We start from the raw sequence: 19398 nt of genomic DNA, 5'->3' as shown, positions 1-19398 counted from the left end.
GGATGACCTTGGTGTATTCAATGTCTGACCAAGCTCTAAGCATTCCATAATGCTTTTTCAGCTGTCTTCTTGGTCATTGGAAAAAAAATTCATTCCCCATTTCTCAGAGAGATGTCTTTAAGTGCTTATAGACAACTCTGTAACTCACCAATGGGTTTCAAGCCTGTTGGTTACCCTCAATCTGGTTTAGCCTGTGTACTGAGATGGTTTTATTGGGCTATAAACATTGCACATGCTACAGCTTCTTGGAGGCTCAGGTGAGAGTTGGGTGAAAGGTGGAAACCAAGGGTGGTTGAGCAGCCTTGAAAAGGACTCATCTGGTCTTTATACCACAGGTGCCAGTCCTCCCTGAACAGCTCATATATCCTAATACACCATTCACATAATAGTAAATATCACAGGCAAGACTTAAAGACTTCCTGCTTTCAAGTCCAGTAGGATTATGGAGTGAAGCCTAAATAAATTCAAAGTCATGTATCAGTGTGCACCAGGGAATCCTTAGATATCATCCAAGAGTCTTATGAGCAATATGGAGCTAAGAACTAAATTCTCTTACTTAAATAGCTTATTGTCCACTGATTCATTGATTGACAAGTAGTGTTGAGATTAAAATTCTCTGGAGACTGGATTTAAATTCTCACAGTAAGAAAACACATAAGACTAAAAACTAGAGAAGGCAATAAGGGTCTGCATGGCCTTCTGCATTAGTTTCCTTTGCTCCTACTACCAAGTGATTAAATATTTCTGGAGGAAATAAAGATGCTTCAACTACCATATCTTCATATTATCTAACATCAAATGGCCTCTCAACAACACAAGGCAATTAATCTTTTTACTCATTTCTTAATGACTTATACATTCCCTACTATAACTATTCCAAACTGTCTTTGTGATGACTGGATTTAGAGTTGAAAGAGACTTAAAAAAGCATCTAGTCCTATCCAAGCCCCAAAAGAATCCCTGCTATAATGTAATTAATTAATGGTCATCAAATCTTTGTTTAAAGATCTCCAATGTGAGGCTGTCTAATGCTTTCTGAGGAAATGAATTCCATTTTGGATAGCTTTAATCATTAAGAAATATTTCCTGACATTAAGCCTAAATTAATCTTTCTGCAATTTCTACTTATTATTTATGATTCTGCCCTGTGGGGCCAAACAATGTATCAGTTGGTCCATCAGCCAATGAGCATTTACTAAAGCATTTATGATCCAGGCACTATGTAGAGCACTGGGGATACAAAGAAAGGGAGAAAAAAATACATGCTCCTTACTCTCTCAAGGAGCTTACATTGTGATAGTGAGAGGCAACATGCCCCTGAAATTTCCTTCCATTTACAGTGTATTTATTTTGTATGTACATATGATTTCCACATCTATTACTTAACCTTCCCTTAAATACAAATGGCATTCCTCCTCAAGTTTTGACAGTTAGTGACAGTGACAGTTGGTGACAGTTGGTCACTAAAGCTTTTTTTTAATGGGGTTCTTTTAAATCAGGGGTACCATTTGTATTCAAGGGGTTGTTTAGTTGTAACCAAGGGGTTCAGTCTTTCAGTATAGAGAGAGCGAAAGAGTGGAGAACCTCCCTTCTCAAAGCAGGGTTCAGGGGAGACAGCTGATGTTTAGGGTTGGCTCAGAGAGAGAAGAGGGGGTTTGAAGATTTTCCCTCTTCTGCCTTCCCTCCTTAGCTAAGGCTGCTCTCCCAGATTTGCTCTTGTCCCTCTTGTTCCCCTTCCACTACTCAGGCCAAAAGGTCTCCCCTTGATCTGTTCACTCACACTCAGCTTGGAGAAAAGATAACTATTTTAATGTCAACTCAATCGGGGTAATACAAAGGAATAACTAGTAGGGAAAGAATGGGAAAGGAAGGTGGGGAAAGGGGGTCCCTGTCTCTATCTAAAACCCTTTTCCCTCCCTCCTTGAGTTTGGGGGGGGGAGAACTCAGGCTTTGGCAGCCTGAGCCCCCTTGAGAGAAAGTCAGATTGACTCACCCTGGGTTTGGCCCCTTGGCCACAGTTCAGACTCAGGCCAACAGGAGCTGAAGTAAAGTTGGACAGAGATTTAAAATGTCTTTCTCAGGTTTCCTCTTCAATAGTCTTTTCAATTGGGAAATGTTGGGGGGAAAGATTTCCAGTTACAGACAGGAAAAAAGGGTAACCCTCAGAAGAAAGTCTTTTTTTTTTTCAATCTTCTCTCTTCTGCTTCTCTCAACTGAGAGACCAACTCCTCTACCACTCAGAATCTTCTCTCCTCAAAATTCCCAAAACCTTGGGCCTCTCCTCTGTCACACTCTTCAGCCTGGCACTTTTTTAATGTGCCAGCCCCTTTCATACCAGCCATGGGAGGAACTGTCAGAGTATAAATGCAGATTGAACCATGACATTTCTTGCCTTATTTCCTTCATGAGCTTTTTCTTACATGTGTAATGTCTTACTTTCATGACATGACAAATATGGACATCTTTTTTGCATGTAAACACTGGAATAACCTATATTAGATTGTTTATCATCTAGGGAAGTTGGAGAGAAGGAAAAGAGGGAGAGAGTTTGAATTACAAAAGGTCAGAATGCAATTGTTAAAAAATTATTTCTACATGTAATTAAAAAAAAGGAATAAAAAGTGAGAAAAAGCAAGTCTGTGTAATTTTTTCTTTTCCCTATATTCCCTAGTTTCAGTGGATACTTCCCTGTTTTCCTATCATTTGTAGGACTAAATTCTCTTAGAAAATCCCAGAACATACCTTGGAAAAAAAAGAAAAGATTGACAATGTTAGAGAAAAAGAGCAGATGGTCTTATTGCTCAGGCTTTGGGGGATGGAGAAAGAGGGAAATTAAACTGTCTTTTAAATTTTCTTTCACCAACCAACACAACTTTCTGTGCTGATAGAATCTGAACAAATGTTTTCATTTTTTCTTTTTAAAATATTAATAAATACTTTCAGTGAAGATTTTGAAATCAGTTCATCAGCTCACAAATTTCTCTTGGCCCTGCCTCTATTTACCAATGTGTTAGCTCTTTCATTTTACTCCCCTTCACTTGTTATTAGTGCTCTTCATACTTCCAAAGATGCATAATTTCTCTCCACTGATGCTGTCTAGAAAGCCTTCATGCCTTAATAGATGGTTTCATGAGCTGTTCCAACAAAAACAAAACAAATATTAGTCCTTGGGGACTGACCTCTGAACTTACCTAGAATAGCCTCAGTTAAAGCAAAGAATTAATTGTTAGATTTGTATTCCATTCAATTCAACAAACATTTATTAACCAGGGACTAAGTGATATCCTTTTCTTGAAAAATGTTTTTATTTAACAGATTTTCCCCTACTTTATCAAAATCTCAAATATCCATCTGAATGGGAATTTCCCAGGGAGAGGTTTAGCACCTACTGCACAGATAATGGAATGGAAAGCCCTTAGGGTATGCCAATGCTAGCCTAAAAACAAAAATAAAAACAGGATGTATAGTGATTCCTGGAGGGTGATTTTTCCTCTTTTCAAAAAGTACATAAATTCAGATTTCTGGAGTTATATTTCTAGAAAGTCCCATAGGATTGGTGTTGCTTTTGTAGCCAATTGCTTTGCCCCATTATAGTTCCACAGAGCCAATATAGGATCATAGATTTAGAGCTAAAGGGGATCATAGAGACCATTGAGTCCAATATACTTATTTTAAAGATGAAGAAGCTAAAGCCTAGGAAGATGAAGTGTCTTGCCCAGGGGCATTGCTCCTCAGTAAGTGTCTAGGGCAGCATTGAAAAAGTAGACCTTCCTGATTCCAAGTAGAGTGTTCTATCTATCTGACCACCTGCTAAGAATTAGGCATGCAAGAAAGAAAACAAATCTCAGACTTGAAGGAGAATGGAATCTAATAGAAATGATGGGTCATTTCAATCATGTCTGACTCTTCTTGACTCCATTTGGGTTTTTCTTGGCAAAGATACTAGAGTATTTTGCCATTTCCTTCTCCAGTTTATTTTACAGATGATGAAACTGAGGCAAACAGGGTTAAGTGACTTGCCTAAGGTCACATAGATAGCACTTATCTGAGGCTAGATTTGGACTCAAGTCTTCCTGATTCCAGGCCTGTTGCTCTATCCACCGTGTCACCTAGCTACCTGGGATGATGAATAACTAGAATACAAGGCAAAATAAGACAAGGACAAAAATGAAATCCATAGTGTTCTAAGGAATCTCAGCTGGTAGGGGAATCATTTAAGCTGGGGAATCATTGATGATTCTACTGATTATAGGAGGAACAGAAAAATTTTAATAGAAATGTCAAAAAATGTATGTCAGACTGAGAATATCCTAGGCCAGTTATGGTGAACCTATGGCACAGGTGGGGATGTAGCTGCCCTCTCCCCCCAATTCCCAGAGTTTGTTATTAGAAAGTTAGAGAGATTCAGGCAGAGCTGCTCCCCTCCCCCTCTCCACTGTGCCTGATGACATTTTTTTCACATCCCCCACCCATCTGCACAGCAGCCCAATGGGAGTGCACAGAGAGTAGGCTGGGAAGCTCACAGGTGGCAGAGCTGGAGGAGAGCAGAGAGCACAGGGGCATTCCCTCTCCCTCTCTATACTTGCTGAGGACATTCCTCACCTCACCCAACCCTCTGCCAAGTAACCCAATGGGAGTGTTTTCTCTTCCTATGTGAGGCAAGGGAGGGGGCAGGGTTAGCCTGGCATTTGGGGAAGGGAGGGGACACAGCATAGGGTCTCTGGGTGAGGGCTGGCATGGCACTTGGTCTAGGAGGTGGGGTAGGGGCAGGGCCTACACACTCTGTCTCTAAAAGATTTGCCATCACTGTTCTAGGAAAATGCTAGTTGAAAGGTGAGACCAACTAGTAATCTGATTTGATTGGAAGCCCTCTGAGGTTGGGAGGATCTTCCAGAGCTTGGGCTTCACTGGCATAGTTTCTTGGAATCCAGGTCTGTCCTGTGCCATGATGATTCATCAGGGAAGGCCTTTAGTGGAGTGATTTTTCCTTCATTACCCCCAAATAACAGCAATAATATAGTAATTGGATTTCTTGATTCTTCCCATAAAATTCTAGCAGAAGAAAACTAGAGAGGAGAGGCAGAGCTTATTAATTAATATTTTAAATCTTCTGTACAAATCCCTATTGGTCTGACCCGATTTCTTTTTAGCCTTGGGTGTACTAGGCTCATTGCTTCAAATACATATCAGAATGTCTCCAAATATTTTACAGTAATCTACCCATGAAATATATGTAGCTTTATCTATCTATCTATCTATCTATCTATCTATCTATCTATCTATCTATCTATCTATCCATCCATCCATCCATCCATCCATCCATCCATCCATCTATCCATCCATCCATCTATCTATCTATCTATCTATCTATCTATCTATCTATCTATCTATCTATCTATCTGTCTATCCATCCATCCATCCATCCATCCATCCATCCATCCATCCATCCATCCATCTATCTATCTATCTATCTATCTATCTATCTATCTATCTATCTATCTATCCATCCATCCATCCATCTACCTATCTATCCATCTATCTATCTATCCACATACACATATACATATATATTTGTACATATAATAATTTAATGGAGAAGAAAGTAAAGGAAGCAAGAATTATGGAAACAACAGTCAGTTATTTGGGTTAGAATAATAGCAAGTTGTTATTATACCTTTTCAGGGCTACTAATTTATGATGACTGACATCTGTTTAGAGAGAAGTACTTTGAAATAAGGTTAAAACTTTTAACCTACCCGTTGAGTAGTCTTTATCTTCATTTCTCAGATGAGGATAAGGAAACACATATTAAATGACTCACCAAAGGCCATACATCAAGTTTCTGTCACTACTTTGTAATGTGAGGTGATGGAATGAATAGAAAGGGAGGGAAGGAAATGTAATAAGTACTTATAGAGAACCTAATACGTGCCCCTCACTGTACTAAGATATTTACAAATATTATCTCCTTGAATTATCATAAGAACTCTGGGAGATAGATGCTATTATTATCCTTGTTTTATTGCTGAGGAAACTGAGGCAGGCAGAAGTTACATGACTTGTCCAGAGTCACACATGTAGTAAGGGTCTGGAGTTGTATATTTCCTGTCTCTAGGCCCAACAGCTGCTTCTTTAATAAGACTCTATAAGACTACGGAATGAGTCTTAGAGCAGAGTGTCAATGAAGGCAATGCATGATTTCTGTTGGCATGTCTCACGACTCACTCAAAGCAATAGATTCATAGAAGTGTTATGGTTTTGTATCTCATCTTTCCCCTTAATGCTAATATTTTGCTCTGATATAAATGGAGGCAGTGGGGATTGAGAAAGGAAAAAACACAACCCAAAATAAGCCAAAGATGCTCAAATCTGCTCTGATATAGGAATGAAGTTGCCAATAACATGTTAAACATTCTTCCCATAGTACATAGCAATGAGAGATTTTATTTATTTATATTTTTATTTAATTTCTCTGAAAGACTGCAGGCATTTTTCAACCTCATACTTACAGGCTGTGATGCCAAGGACAGAACTGAAAACATGGAAAAGCTGTTATGGGTTTCTTTTAAAGGCAGCTCAGAGGAGCACTGAATCAGCTGAGGAACCCAATGCTCAAAGCTGATTTTATGGAGATTTTTTTTTCTTTTACAGACCCATATTTTTTCCTCTATAAATGAGGAGGTTGGAACAGGTGATCTTCAAGGATCCTTCTATCCCTAAAATAACTGTTTTTGTGAATTGGAAGTCAAAAGTCCCACATTCTAGTTTAGATACTATCGACTGTCATTTGGGCTTCAATTTTCCTTTCTGAAAGAATGGAGACATTGGACAAGATGAAATTATGAATACATTAGAAAAGATGATTTCTAAGGCACTTCCCACCAAAAAAAGTCTATGAATTTGCTCCTGTGCTCTCTCTCCTCTGAATTCCTAATGTTGATTGTTCATAATGACCATTTGGTAATTAATACTGCATGGGTTTATGAATCATGGAATCTCAGAAGCCATCTAATGCAATTTATGTCCAAACAGAAATCTCCTTTTATCACATGTATTCAGGGATTACCTGAATTTACCTGAATTACCAGAACCAATTCCAGGAGGGGTAAAGTCTGGTAACTCCCTGCTGTTGAAGGCAGCAGATTACACTTTTGGATAACTTTAATTGTTATGAAGTTCTTCCTTAAATCAAGCCTGACTTTGTCTCTTTGTAACTTCCACCACTTGCTTTTATTTTTGTCCCTTCTGGTGTCAAGATAAAGTGTCTCTTCATTCTTCCATGTCATAGTTCTTGAAATTCTTTAAATCAGCTATTATATTTTCCCTAAGCCTTTTCTTTTCCATGGGAAGCCTCCAGTTCCTCAATGTTCCTCACATGGCCTGATTTTTAGACCTTTTACCATTCTGGTCACCCATTTCTTGATACTCTCCAGGTAATCGATGTCATTCCTAAACTCTGATACTCATAGTAAACACAATACTTAAGATACAGCTTGATCAGGGCAAACTACAGTACAACTCATTCCCTAGACCTGGGCATTATACCTTTCTGAATAGCCTACTAATATCCCTAGAACTCTTTTTTTTTTTTTAATATATTTTATTTGATCATTTCCAAGCATTATGTTAAAGACATAGATCATTTTCTTTTCCTCCCCCCCACCCCCCATAGCCGACGCGTAAGTCCACTGGGCATTAGATGTTTTCTTGATTTGAACCCATTGCTTTGTTGATAGTATTTGCATTAGAGTGTTCATTTAAAGTCTATCCTCTGTCATGTCCCCTCAACCTCTGTATTCAGGCAGTTGCTTTTTCTCGGTGTTTCCACTCCCATAGTTTATCCTTTGCTTATGAATGGTGTTTTTTTTCTCCTGGATCCCTGAAAGTTGTTCAGGGACATTACACCGCCCCTAATGTAGAAGTCCATTACGTTCGATTATACCACAGTGTATTAGTCTCTGTGTACAATGTTCTCCTGGTTCTGCTCCTCTCGCTCTGCATCACTTCCTGGAGGTTGTTCCAGTCTCCATGGAACTTCTCCACTTTATTATTCCTTTGAGCACAATAGTATTCCATCACCAACATATACCACAGTTTGTTCAGCCATTCCCCAATTGATGGGCATCCCCTCGTTTTCCAGTTTTGGGCCACCACAAAGAGCGCAGCTATGAATATTTTTGTACAAGTCTTTGTGTCCATTATCTCTTTGGGGTACAGACCCAGCAGTGCTATGGCTGGGTCAAAGGGTAGATATTCTTTTGTCGCCCTTTGGGCATAGTTCCAAATTGCCCTCCAGAATGGTTGGATCAGTTCACAACTCCACCAGCAATGAATTAATGTCCCTACTTTGCCACATCCCCTCCAGCATTCATTACTTTCCTTTGCTGTTATGTTAGCCAATCTGCTAGGTGTGAGGTGATACCTCAGAGTTGTTTTGATTTGCATCTCTCTGATTATAAGAGATGTAGAACACTTCTTCATGTGCTTGTTAATAGTTTTGATTTCTTTATCTGAGAACTGCCTATCCATTTCCCTTGCCCATTTATCAATTGGAGAATGGCTTGATATTTTGTACAATTGATTTAGCTCATTATAAATATGAGTAATTAAACCTTTGTCAGAGGTTTCTATGAAGATTTTTTCCCAATTTGTTGTTTCCCTTCTGATTTTAGTTATATTGGTTTTGTTTGTACAAAAGCTTTTTAGTTTGATGTAGTCAAAATTATTTATTTTACATTTTGTGATTCTTTCTATATCTTGCTTGGTTTTAAAGCCTTTCCCCTCCCAAAGGTCTGACATGTATACTATTCTGTGTTTACCCAATTTACTTATGGTTTCCTTCTTTATGTTTAAGTCACTCACCCATTTTGAATTTATCTTGGTGTAGGGTGTGAGGTGTTGATCTATTCCTAGTCTCTCCCACACTGTCTTCCAATTTTCCCAGCAGTTTTTATCGAATAGTGGATTTTTGTCCCAAAAGCTGGGATCTTTGGGTTTATCGTATACTGTCTTGCTGAGGTCGTTTTCCCCCAGTCTATTCCACTGATCTTCCTTTCTGTTTCTTAGCCAGTACCAAATTGTTTTGATGACTGCTGCTTTGTAATATAGTTTGAGGTCTGGGACTGCAAGGCCCCCATCATATGTGTTTTTTTTCATTATTTCCCTGGATATCCTTGATCTTTTGTTCTTCCAAATGAACTTTGTTATGGTTTTTTCTAAATCAGTGAAGAAGTATTTTGGTAGTTCAATGGGTATGGCACTAAATAGATAAATAAGTTTGGGTAGGATGGTCATTTTTATTATATTGGCTCGTCCTATCCATGAGCAGTTAATGTTTTTCCAATTGTTCAAGTCTAGTTTTAGTTGTGTGGCGAGTGTTTTGTAGTTGTGTTCATATAGTTCCTGTGTTTGTCTTGGGAGATAGATTCCTAGGTATTTTATTTTGTCTAAGGTGATTTTGAATGGGATTTCTCTTTCTAGTTCTTGCTGCTGAGCTGTGTTGGAGATATATAGAAAAGCTGATGATTTATGTGGGTTTATTTTGTATCCTGCAACTTTGCTAAAGTTGTTGATTATTTCAATTAGCTTTTTGGTTGAATCTCTAGGATTCTTTAAGTAGACCATCATGTCATCCGCAAAGAGTGATAACTTGGTCTCCTCCTTGCCTATTCTGATGCCTTCAATTTCTTTATCTTCTCTAATTGCTACTGCTAGTGTTTCTAGTACAATGTCAAATAGTAGAGGTGATAATGGGCATCCTTGTTTCACTCCTGATCTTATTGGGAATGCATCTAGTTTATCCCCATTGCAGATGATATTAGCTGTTGGTTTTAGATATATACTGTTTATTATTTTTAGGAATGACCCTTCTATTCCTATGCTTTCTAGTGTTTTTAATAGGAATGGGTGTTGTATTTTATCAAAGGCTTTTTCTGCATCTATTGAGATAATCATGTGGTTCTTGCTAGTTTGCTTGTTGATGTGGTCAATTATGTGGATGGTTTTCCTAATGTTGAACCAGCCCTGCATCCCTGGTATGAATCCTACTTGATCATGGTGAATGATCCTTCTGATCACTTGCTGGAATCTTTTTGCTAGTATCCTATTTAAAATTTTTGCATCTATATTCATTAGGGAGATTGGTCTATAGTTTTCTTTCTCTGTTTTTGACCTGCCTGGTTTTGGAATCAGTACCATGTTTGTGTCGTAAAAGGAGTTTGGTAGAACTCCCTCTTTGCTTATTATGTCAAATAGTTTGTATAGTATTGGGGTTAACTGTTCTCTGAATGTTTGATAGAATTCACAGGTGAATCCATCAGGCCCTGGGGATTTTTTCTTAGGAAGTTCTTTGATGGCTTGATGGATTTCAATTTCTGATATGGGATTATTTAAGAATTCTATTTCCTCTTCTGTTAGTCTAGGCAGTTTGTATTTTTGTATATATTCATCCATTTCTCCTAAATTGGTATATTTATTGCCATATAATTGGGCAAAGTAATTTCTAATGATTGCCTTAATTTCCTCCTCATTGGAGGTGCTGTCCCCCTTTTCATCTTTAATGCTGTGAATTTGCTTTTCTTCCTTCCTTTTTTTAATTAGATTGACCAGTACTTTGTCTATTTTGTTTGTTTTTTCAAAGTACCAGCTTCTTGTCTTATTTATTAAATCAATAGTTCTATCACTTTCGATTTTATTAATTTCTCCCTTAATTTTTAGGATTTCTAATTTGGTTTTCTGCTGGGGGTTTTTAATTTGATCGCTTTCGAGTTTTTTCAATTGCATTTCCAATTGATTGATCTCTGCTCTCCCTTGTTTGTTAATATGAGCTTTCAGGGATATGAATTTGCCTCTGATTACCGCTTTGGCTGCATCCCAAAAGGTTTGAAAGGATGTTTCGCCATTGTCATTTTCCTTGATGAAATTATTAATTGTTTCTATGATTTCTTCTTTAGCTAAACGGTTTTGGAGTATCATATTGTTTAATTTCCAATTGGTTTTAGATTTGGTTTTCCATGTACCATTACTAATCATTATTTTTATTGCCTTGTGATCTGAGAAGGCTGCATTCATTATTTCTGCTTTTTTGCATTTGTGTGCTATGTTTCTGTGACCTAATGTATGGTCAATTTTTGTGAATGTGCCATGTGGTGCTGAGAAGAAGGTGTATTCCTTTTTATCCCTATTTATTTTTCTCCATATGTCTATTAATTCTAATTTTTCTAAGATTTCATTCACTTCTTTTACCTCTTTCTTATTTATTTTTTGATTTGATTTATCTAAATTTGATAATGGTTGGTTTAAGTCTCCCACTAGTATGGTTTTATTGTCTATTTCTTCCTTCAATTCTCCTAGTTTCTCCATTAGAAATTTGGGTGCTATATTATTTGGTGCATACATGTTGATTAATGATATTTCCTCATTGTCTAGAGTCCCTTTTAACAAAATATAATTAACTTCCCTATCCCTTTTGATCAGGTCTATTTTTGCATTGGCTTTATCAGATATCATGATTACCACTCCTGCCTTCTTTCTATCAGTTGAGGCCCAGAAGGTCTTACTCCATCCTTTAATTCTGACCTTGTGGGTGTCAACCCGCCTCATGTGTGTTTCTTGAAGACAACATATGGTAGGGTTTTGGATTCTAATCCATTCAGCTATTCGTCTACGTTTTATGGGTGAGTTCATCCCATTCACGTTCAAAGTTATGATTGTCATTTGTGGACTCCCTGGCATTTTGATTGCCTTCCCTAATTCTAACCTTTTCTTCTTCGGCTCTACCTTTTAGTCCAGTGATTTACTTTGAATCAGTCCCCCTTGTCCCCTCCCTTGATGTTTCCCTTTTTAGTCCCTCCCTTTTTGTTCCCTCCCCCTCCCCCCTCTCTTTCCCTCCCTTTTTGTTCTCCCTCTCCCCCTCCCCCCCTTGGTTTTCCCTTCTCCTTACCCTTGTTGGGTAAGATAGAATTCAAGATCCCAATGGATCTGGATGTTTTTCCCTCTCAGAGTTGATTTCCCTGAGATTGAGGTTTAAGTAACCCCCCCCCTCTCTTCCTCTCCTTCTTATAGGAGTTTTCTTCCCCTCCCCTTCCCCTGTGAATCTTTGTGTGAGAACCATTATTCTATTTGGTCTTTCTTTACCCCCTATTTATACATTACATTTTCCCCACATATTAGTATACATAGGTTGATATAAATGTAGTCCTTATAGAAGAGAGTTTGAGTAAAAGAAGATAACATTTTTCCCCTTTCCTTAATATTTACCTTTTCAGGTATTCCTTGCTCTTTGATTTTCGGTATCAAACTTTCCACAGAGCTCTGGTCTTTTCTTTGCAAAAAGTTGGAAGTCTTCTATTTTGTTGAATGCCCATACTTTCCCTTGGAAGTATATAGTCAGTTTTGCTGGGTAGCTGATTCTTGGTTGGAGACCCAGCTCTCTTGCCTTTCTGAAGATCATGTTCCATGCCTTACGATCATTCAGCGTAGAACTTGCAAGGTCTTGTGTGACCCTGATTGGCATTCCTTTATATCTAAATTGTCTTTTTCTGGCTTCCTGTAGGATTTTTTCTTTTGTTTGATAGCTTTGGAATTTGGCAATTACATTCCTGGGAGTTGTCTTTTGGGGGTTTAGTGTAGAAGGTGTTCTGTGAGCTCTGTCAGTGGATGTATTGCCCCCTTGTTCTAGAATCTCTGGGCAATTTTCTTTGATTATATCTTGTATCACCATGTCCAGTTTGGTGTTTATTTCTGGCTTTTCTGGGAGTCCAATTATTCTTAAATTTTCTCTTCTCCCCCTGTTTTCCAGATCTATCACCTTGTCGGTGAGATATTTTATGTTCTCTTCTAATTTCTTGGTGTTTTGGCTTTGCTTTATTAGTTCTTGCTTTAAAGCCTGGTTTTCTTTTACAGTTTGGTCAAACTGGTTTTGTAGATGCGTGAATTTCTTTTGCATCATTTCCCACTTTTCCTCCCAGAGGGCTTCCATCTTTTTGGTCCTTTCTGATTCAAATTCTTCATAGGTTTGTGGAGAGTTTCTATTTCCTTTGGAAGATTTTGGAGAATTTTCTTGTATATCTTCTTCTATCTGCTCTGTATTTTGTATTTTGGCTCCATAGAATGTGTCCAGAGTCGCCCCTTTCTTCTTATTTTTCTTGGTATTTTGGGGCTTCTGTGCTTCTGTGGAGTTTGTCATCTCTGAACGTGGAGGATTGGCTTTTCTTGTCTTTGTCTGGTGATCAGAGGCTTTAGTCCTGGGCAGATGTTGGTTCTATGAGCGTTCCCTGGGTTAAACTGAATATGCCTCACTGGAACTGGAATGGAAGGGTCGGACCACGAGGCCACACTCTCCCCCTGGCTCGATTTCCGGAAGTTGCCTTCAGAATCCCTGGCCATGAGGCTGTTTCGTCAGCCTGCGGGGGGATGGGCTGCCGCTTCCCCAAGCTCCGAGAGCACAGACTTTCACTGAGACTTGGATAGCAGGATCCAGCCCGTGATGCTGTCTTGCCCGCCCTGAGGGTTGCTGTTGTTTTGACCAGCTCTCTGCAGCGGAGGCCCCAGGCAGTAACTTTCACCCGGACTGGGACTCGGGTAGAAGACCCTGAGGGTTGTTGTTCCTCAGACCCTGCTCTCTGAGCCCAGCTCGGCTGCCGCTTCCGGGAGCCTTGGACTCTGCGCTCCTACCCCTGAGGTCCGAGGGATCTCGGGTTCTGGCTTTTAAGGGGAGCCGTACCTTTTGAACCGGGTCCAGGTCCAGGAGGAGGGTTCCCAGGGTCTGTGCTGTTGATCGTTTTGAATTTCGGCGCCTTAGGAGCTTCTAGTTTGAGATCGGTCGGGAAGGGTTTTCCGGAGATCTGAACTTCAGCTTTCTCTAAGCCGCCATCTTAACCGGAAGTCTATCCCTAGAACTCTTAAAAAGGAACAACTGATTTCCACCATATTGTATTTTTTGAGGTTGATTTTTTTATACCTTATGTTTATAAGACTTTATATTTATCTCTATTAAAATTCATTTTAGTGGAGGTAACATTGTTAGTTTGGTTTCTGATTCTGCTAGTCAATATAGAATTGAGTCCTCCCAACTTTGAGTCACCTGCAAATGGGACAAATATACTATTATTATCTTAGTCATTAAAAAAGATGTTAAGAATCCAAGGGCCAAACAGATCATAAAGGCAATTCATCCAGAGACTTCCTTCAAGGTTGATATGGAATCACTGATGATTACTCTTTGTTCCAGCCCTTCATTCTATTTTGAATCCAGCTAATTGTCCCTCATCTAACTTAGATCTAGCTTTGCAAATATATTTTGAAATATTTTATAAAATAATTTTTATAGGGGGCAGCTGGGTGGCTCACTGGATTGAGAGCCAGACCTAGCAATGGGAAGTCCTAGGTTCAAATCTGGCCTTAGATACTTCCTAGCTGTGTTACTCTGAGCAAATCACTTAACCCCCATTGCCTAGCCCTTACCACTTATGCCTTAGAACCTATACATGATATTGATTCCAAGATAATATAAGGATTTAAAAATACTTTTATAGGCTATAAGCTCAATGACAGCAAAAATTGCTCCAGTTTCTTCTCTGTATCCCTAGCTCATAGGAAATTCCTGGCACATAGTTGGTGATCAAGAAATGCTTGTTGATGGATTGATTGACTGAGTCTAGGTTAATTATATATGGCATTCACTTTATTTGACAGTTCTATAATGTTGTCAAAAAAGGAAAGGCTGTTAGTTTGGCACCATCCATTGTTGATGACATCATTCTGATTGTAATTTCTGCTTCCTTTTCAATGTGTTAATTAACCATCATGTACATGTGAAATTTCATTTATTGTGGCTTTGTATTGGTATTTAACCTTTGAATTTCTATTTCATCTTCCACATATTTATGCTTCTTTCCTCCAATTAGATTTGAAGTTCCTTGAGGGCAGGGGCAGGGTACAATAGTTCTCCATGCCTAACCCAGCAAATTTTTAGCACAGTGTTTTGCATATAGTTAGTACTCCAAAAAAAAAGGATTAATTTTATTTTATCCACAACCTAACACTCTTTAAATTCAGATCCATTTGGTGAAGGATAAATATTATCATGCTATCAGCACTTCCTTCCCAGACTGCTTTATAGGTTCCTGTCTGGAAATGATTAATTAGATGGGTCAGTAGCAGAGCGATTCAGTTAATTTGATCTCTCCAACAGCAATAGCTTCTCTTCCTGAACTTTGATCCTTGCTAGACGGATTGGCCTTTTAAAGTCTCTCCAATTTAAAGGTATATTAATTAATATGGTATCCTACCTTTTATAATACCATTGCATTAAATTATATTGATTAATAATGTCACAACATTGTGCATTCATTTTAAGTAATTAACATAAATCTTATTTTGTCATCAGAATCTTCTTTCTAACAGCTCTAATAAAACTCCTGGTCCTTCTGAGGAACATGGTCTTTGTCTTGACCATAATTTCATAATGTCTATAATGTATCTATTTTCTAATTAAGGAACAACTAGAAGTTTCTAATAACTACAACATCTACTTATTTTTTCAACCATTACCTTCCATCTTAGAATCAATACTATGTATTTGTTCCAAGGCAGTAACCAAAGGTTCCACCCCTTCATTCTATTTTTGATTCCAGCTTGTCTTTTCATCTAACTTAAATCTAGCTTTACAAGTATATTTTGAAAGATTCCATCAAATGCTTTTTATGAGGTCCATGAGAACAGAAATTGTTCAAGTTTATTCTTTGTATCGATAGCTAGGAAATGGAGGTTAAGTGACTTGTCCAGGGTCAAACAACTAGGAAGTGTCTGAGATCAAATTTGAAACCAGGACTTCCCATCTCTAGTCCAGTCCACTTCGTCACTTAGCGGTCCCCATGTAACATTTACTTTTGACTGATTACCTAGAAGACTATCTTCTGTTTTTGAAGAATTTATTGAAATACAGAATCAAAGAATTTTAGAATTGGGGGACATCAGTGGGCATCTAGATCAAACTATATACTTCTAGAGAAACCCCTCTATAACATCTAAGCATATCTGACAGGCATTTTCTTGAAGGCCACCAATAATAACCTGTTACCTCCAAAAGCAGATGATTCTACATGTTCTAATTGTTAGAGAAAAAAGTTTATTGACATCAAGGTTAAATTTGATTCTACAACTCCAACCACCTAGTTCTTTAATTCCCCTCTTCCTAGATCAGCTCTCTGGGGCCAAGCAAGTCTAATCATTTTTTCTATCAGTCCTTCAGATAGAGTACCAAAGCATTCATATCCTCCTGAGTCATTTCTTCTCTAGTCTAAATATTCTCAGTTCTTTCAACCAATCCTCAAATTATATGGACTCAACTTTAAGGTCTTAATCCTATGCTGTAGGAAACGAGTTCAGGCTAAAAGAAAAAATTTAAATTCCACATTATTGATATTATAGTATTGGTTGCCTTCCTATTGATGCTTTTTAGCTTATTAATGTCCTCCTTAAACTTGTTCTTCATGATCTGAACACAGTACTCCAGAAGTGGGTATAATGAGACTGTCATCAACTCCTTATTTCTGGAAGCCGTGATTCCCTTAATGCAGCCCAAGATCACACACTTCAATAGTCTATGTATATGGGGGGAAAGCATTACTTATTACAACTTTTTTGTTTTCCTGGTGCATTGTCAGGTCATAGAAAAATGAAGTCACATATTTACCTTAATAATGATATACCATAAGATTTGATATTTTCATCAGCCATAATATTCCTCCTTTACCTCACAGACCCTCAATGTGACTTCTAGCCTTCTAATATTCTTTTCCTATTAAGACATATTAGTTCAATGCCTCATCATTTAATAGAAGCATAATGTATAAATAAAACTATATTGATTAATAATCATCAGAATTATTGCTTAGTAGATCATTAACATAAATTTTGACTATTTCACAAACTTTCATTTATTTATCTACCATCCATCTATCTATCTGTCTGTCTATCTGTCTCTATTTCCTCTCATTTTATAGCTCAGTATTTAGACATGTAAGGACACTAAAATCATCTAGTCCAATTCTCTCACTTTGCAGATTGGAAAAGTGAGGCTTGAATGGGTTAAGATGTTTGTTGGAGGTCATGTGTATAATAACACAGAATTTGAACTCCTATCTTCTGGTGACCTATCTGATGTTCCTAACATTTTATCATGCTACATTCTACTTAAATGTCTTAAAATACATTTGCTCCTTACTGTTAGTCTTTATTTTTTACATTTCAATCTTGTCCCTGTAAAAAGTAAAATTAATGTGCAATAATAAAAATATTTTTATTTTAAGAGATTTATTAATGATAATTAGAAATAAAGGAATAAAAGGGATACAAAATAAAACCATGTGCCCATGGCTAATCAGCCTGTTAAAAGCCCCCATGCTTACCACCACCATGCTTGGGACAGGAAGCCAAAAAGGCTGAGATAGACCACCCACTGAATTTATCCCCTGTCTACAGGAAGCACACAATGGCAGGAAGTCAGTAGGTTATCAGGAAATGTAGTTCTTTTTTAGGATAACAGATTTTCAATTATACATTCCCCCTGATGATCATTGGAAGACTCCTTTCCCCAGTTGATCATTTAACATAATCTACTTTTACATTACAATAATTTTGGGATAAAAGGGAAAAGAACAAACCCATGATTGCTAGGCTCATTGACAAAAAGCCAGTTAGGGGGCAGTCCCCTTCTGCATAAAAGTATACATGCAAAAACAAAAGCATTCAACCCCACACAATTCAAATCACCACATCCCAAAGTTCAACTCTGGATCTTCTGGTGTAGTATGTGGTCTGTGCAGGCATCTTCATGGCGCCTTCTCCAAATAGTTCACTTTTTGGATTTGGAGGGGTAGCATGTTTCTTATCCTAAAATTACTCTTAAAAAGAATTTAAGCTTTGCATTTTAGAATAATAATATATCCCTCCCCCCCCCCAAGGGGATGTTGAAAAACCCAGGGATCACTTAGGGATGCATGGCTGAGTTATGAGGTATATGAATCAATTGGCAAAAGAAATAAAAAAAATAAAAAATCCAAATAAAAGAGAAAAAATAACTTCTGGATTAAATATAAAGCATCAAAGTCTTATGTGTAGAAAATTCTAAGTAAAGAAAAAATAAACCTATAATAGGTCCTTGAATCAGGGCCCAATTAAAATTATTTATGTAATTATGGACTTAGCCAATCAGTAGCCAGGACTACAGAAAATTTGCCACACTATGAAAGACAGAAAAGGGACTAGATTTATGGGAGCCAGGTAGGAGCCAAATTTGAGATACTTGGTAGAATGTGGGACAAGGAAGGCCTGCCTTTGTCAAATGTCAAAATAGCCACAACCTTGAACCCCAAACAAGTTCAAGTCCTCTTGCCTTGGCTCAAAATTGCATCAACCCCACTGTGATTGGTCTCTTTGACTTTGTGCTTGATAGGCACTATGAGATTTAGCTTTGTGCTTCTTTGGCACTGTGCAATGGCTCTTTTTGTATTCCCTTCTCCTGCAATCAGAGAGAATCGTTAAGCAAAGTCCCATAAGTTTTTTAAACAATCAATGGCATCATTTTAATAGTGTAAAGCTTTTTGTGTATGCATTGACATTAGGGCAAATGTATTTTAAACTTATATTACTGCAAGATCAAAAAAGTTAAAGAAAATCTCAATACTGGTGACTTGTGCTTCAAACAAGAAGGAGAGAAAAAATAAAATGGAAATACTATATTGCACATGCAAGGCAAAACAACAATAAAAATTTTTAAAAATAAAAAATATATAGTTTACAATCATTGACACACTGTGTCAGCTAAGAAAAGGTAGAATGATACAAAAGTTTCTCACCCAAAAATGAGATCCATTTCCTTTTCAAACTTGGCCATGAGTGCAAATGAGTGTGAGTGTGTGAGTGCAAATGATATTCACAAAGTAATAATTATTTATGAAGAACAGTAGTATAACAGGTAATGCACATTCAAGAAGTATCAAAATTCTCCAAATTATAATAGCCCATTTAATGACAATAACACCAAAATCACTATCTTTAGGATTCAGATGAGTCTGCTGTATAGCATTAGAAAGTAATGGATATGGGATAGTTGGGTAGCTCAGTGGATTGAGAGCCAGGCCTAGAGATGGAAGGTCCTGGGTTCAAATCTGGCCTCAGACACTTCCCAGCTGTGTGACCTTTGGCAAGTCACTTAACCCCAATTGCCTAGCCCTAGCCCTTACCACACTTCTACCTTGGAACCAATACACAGTATTGATTCCAAGACAGAAAGTAAGGATTTTTTTTAAAAAAAGAAGATAATGGATACTTGTCACAAGTTTTTCAGGTGTAGCAATCTTTGAACCTTGGCTGAGATTTAAAAAAAAATCTATT

This window comes from Monodelphis domestica, chromosome 3, assembly GCF_027887165.1.
Source record: "Monodelphis domestica isolate mMonDom1 chromosome 3, mMonDom1.pri, whole genome shotgun sequence".
NCBI lineage: Eukaryota > Metazoa > Chordata > Mammalia > Didelphimorphia > Didelphidae > Monodelphis > Monodelphis domestica.
This window is presented reverse-complemented; position numbering follows the sequence as displayed.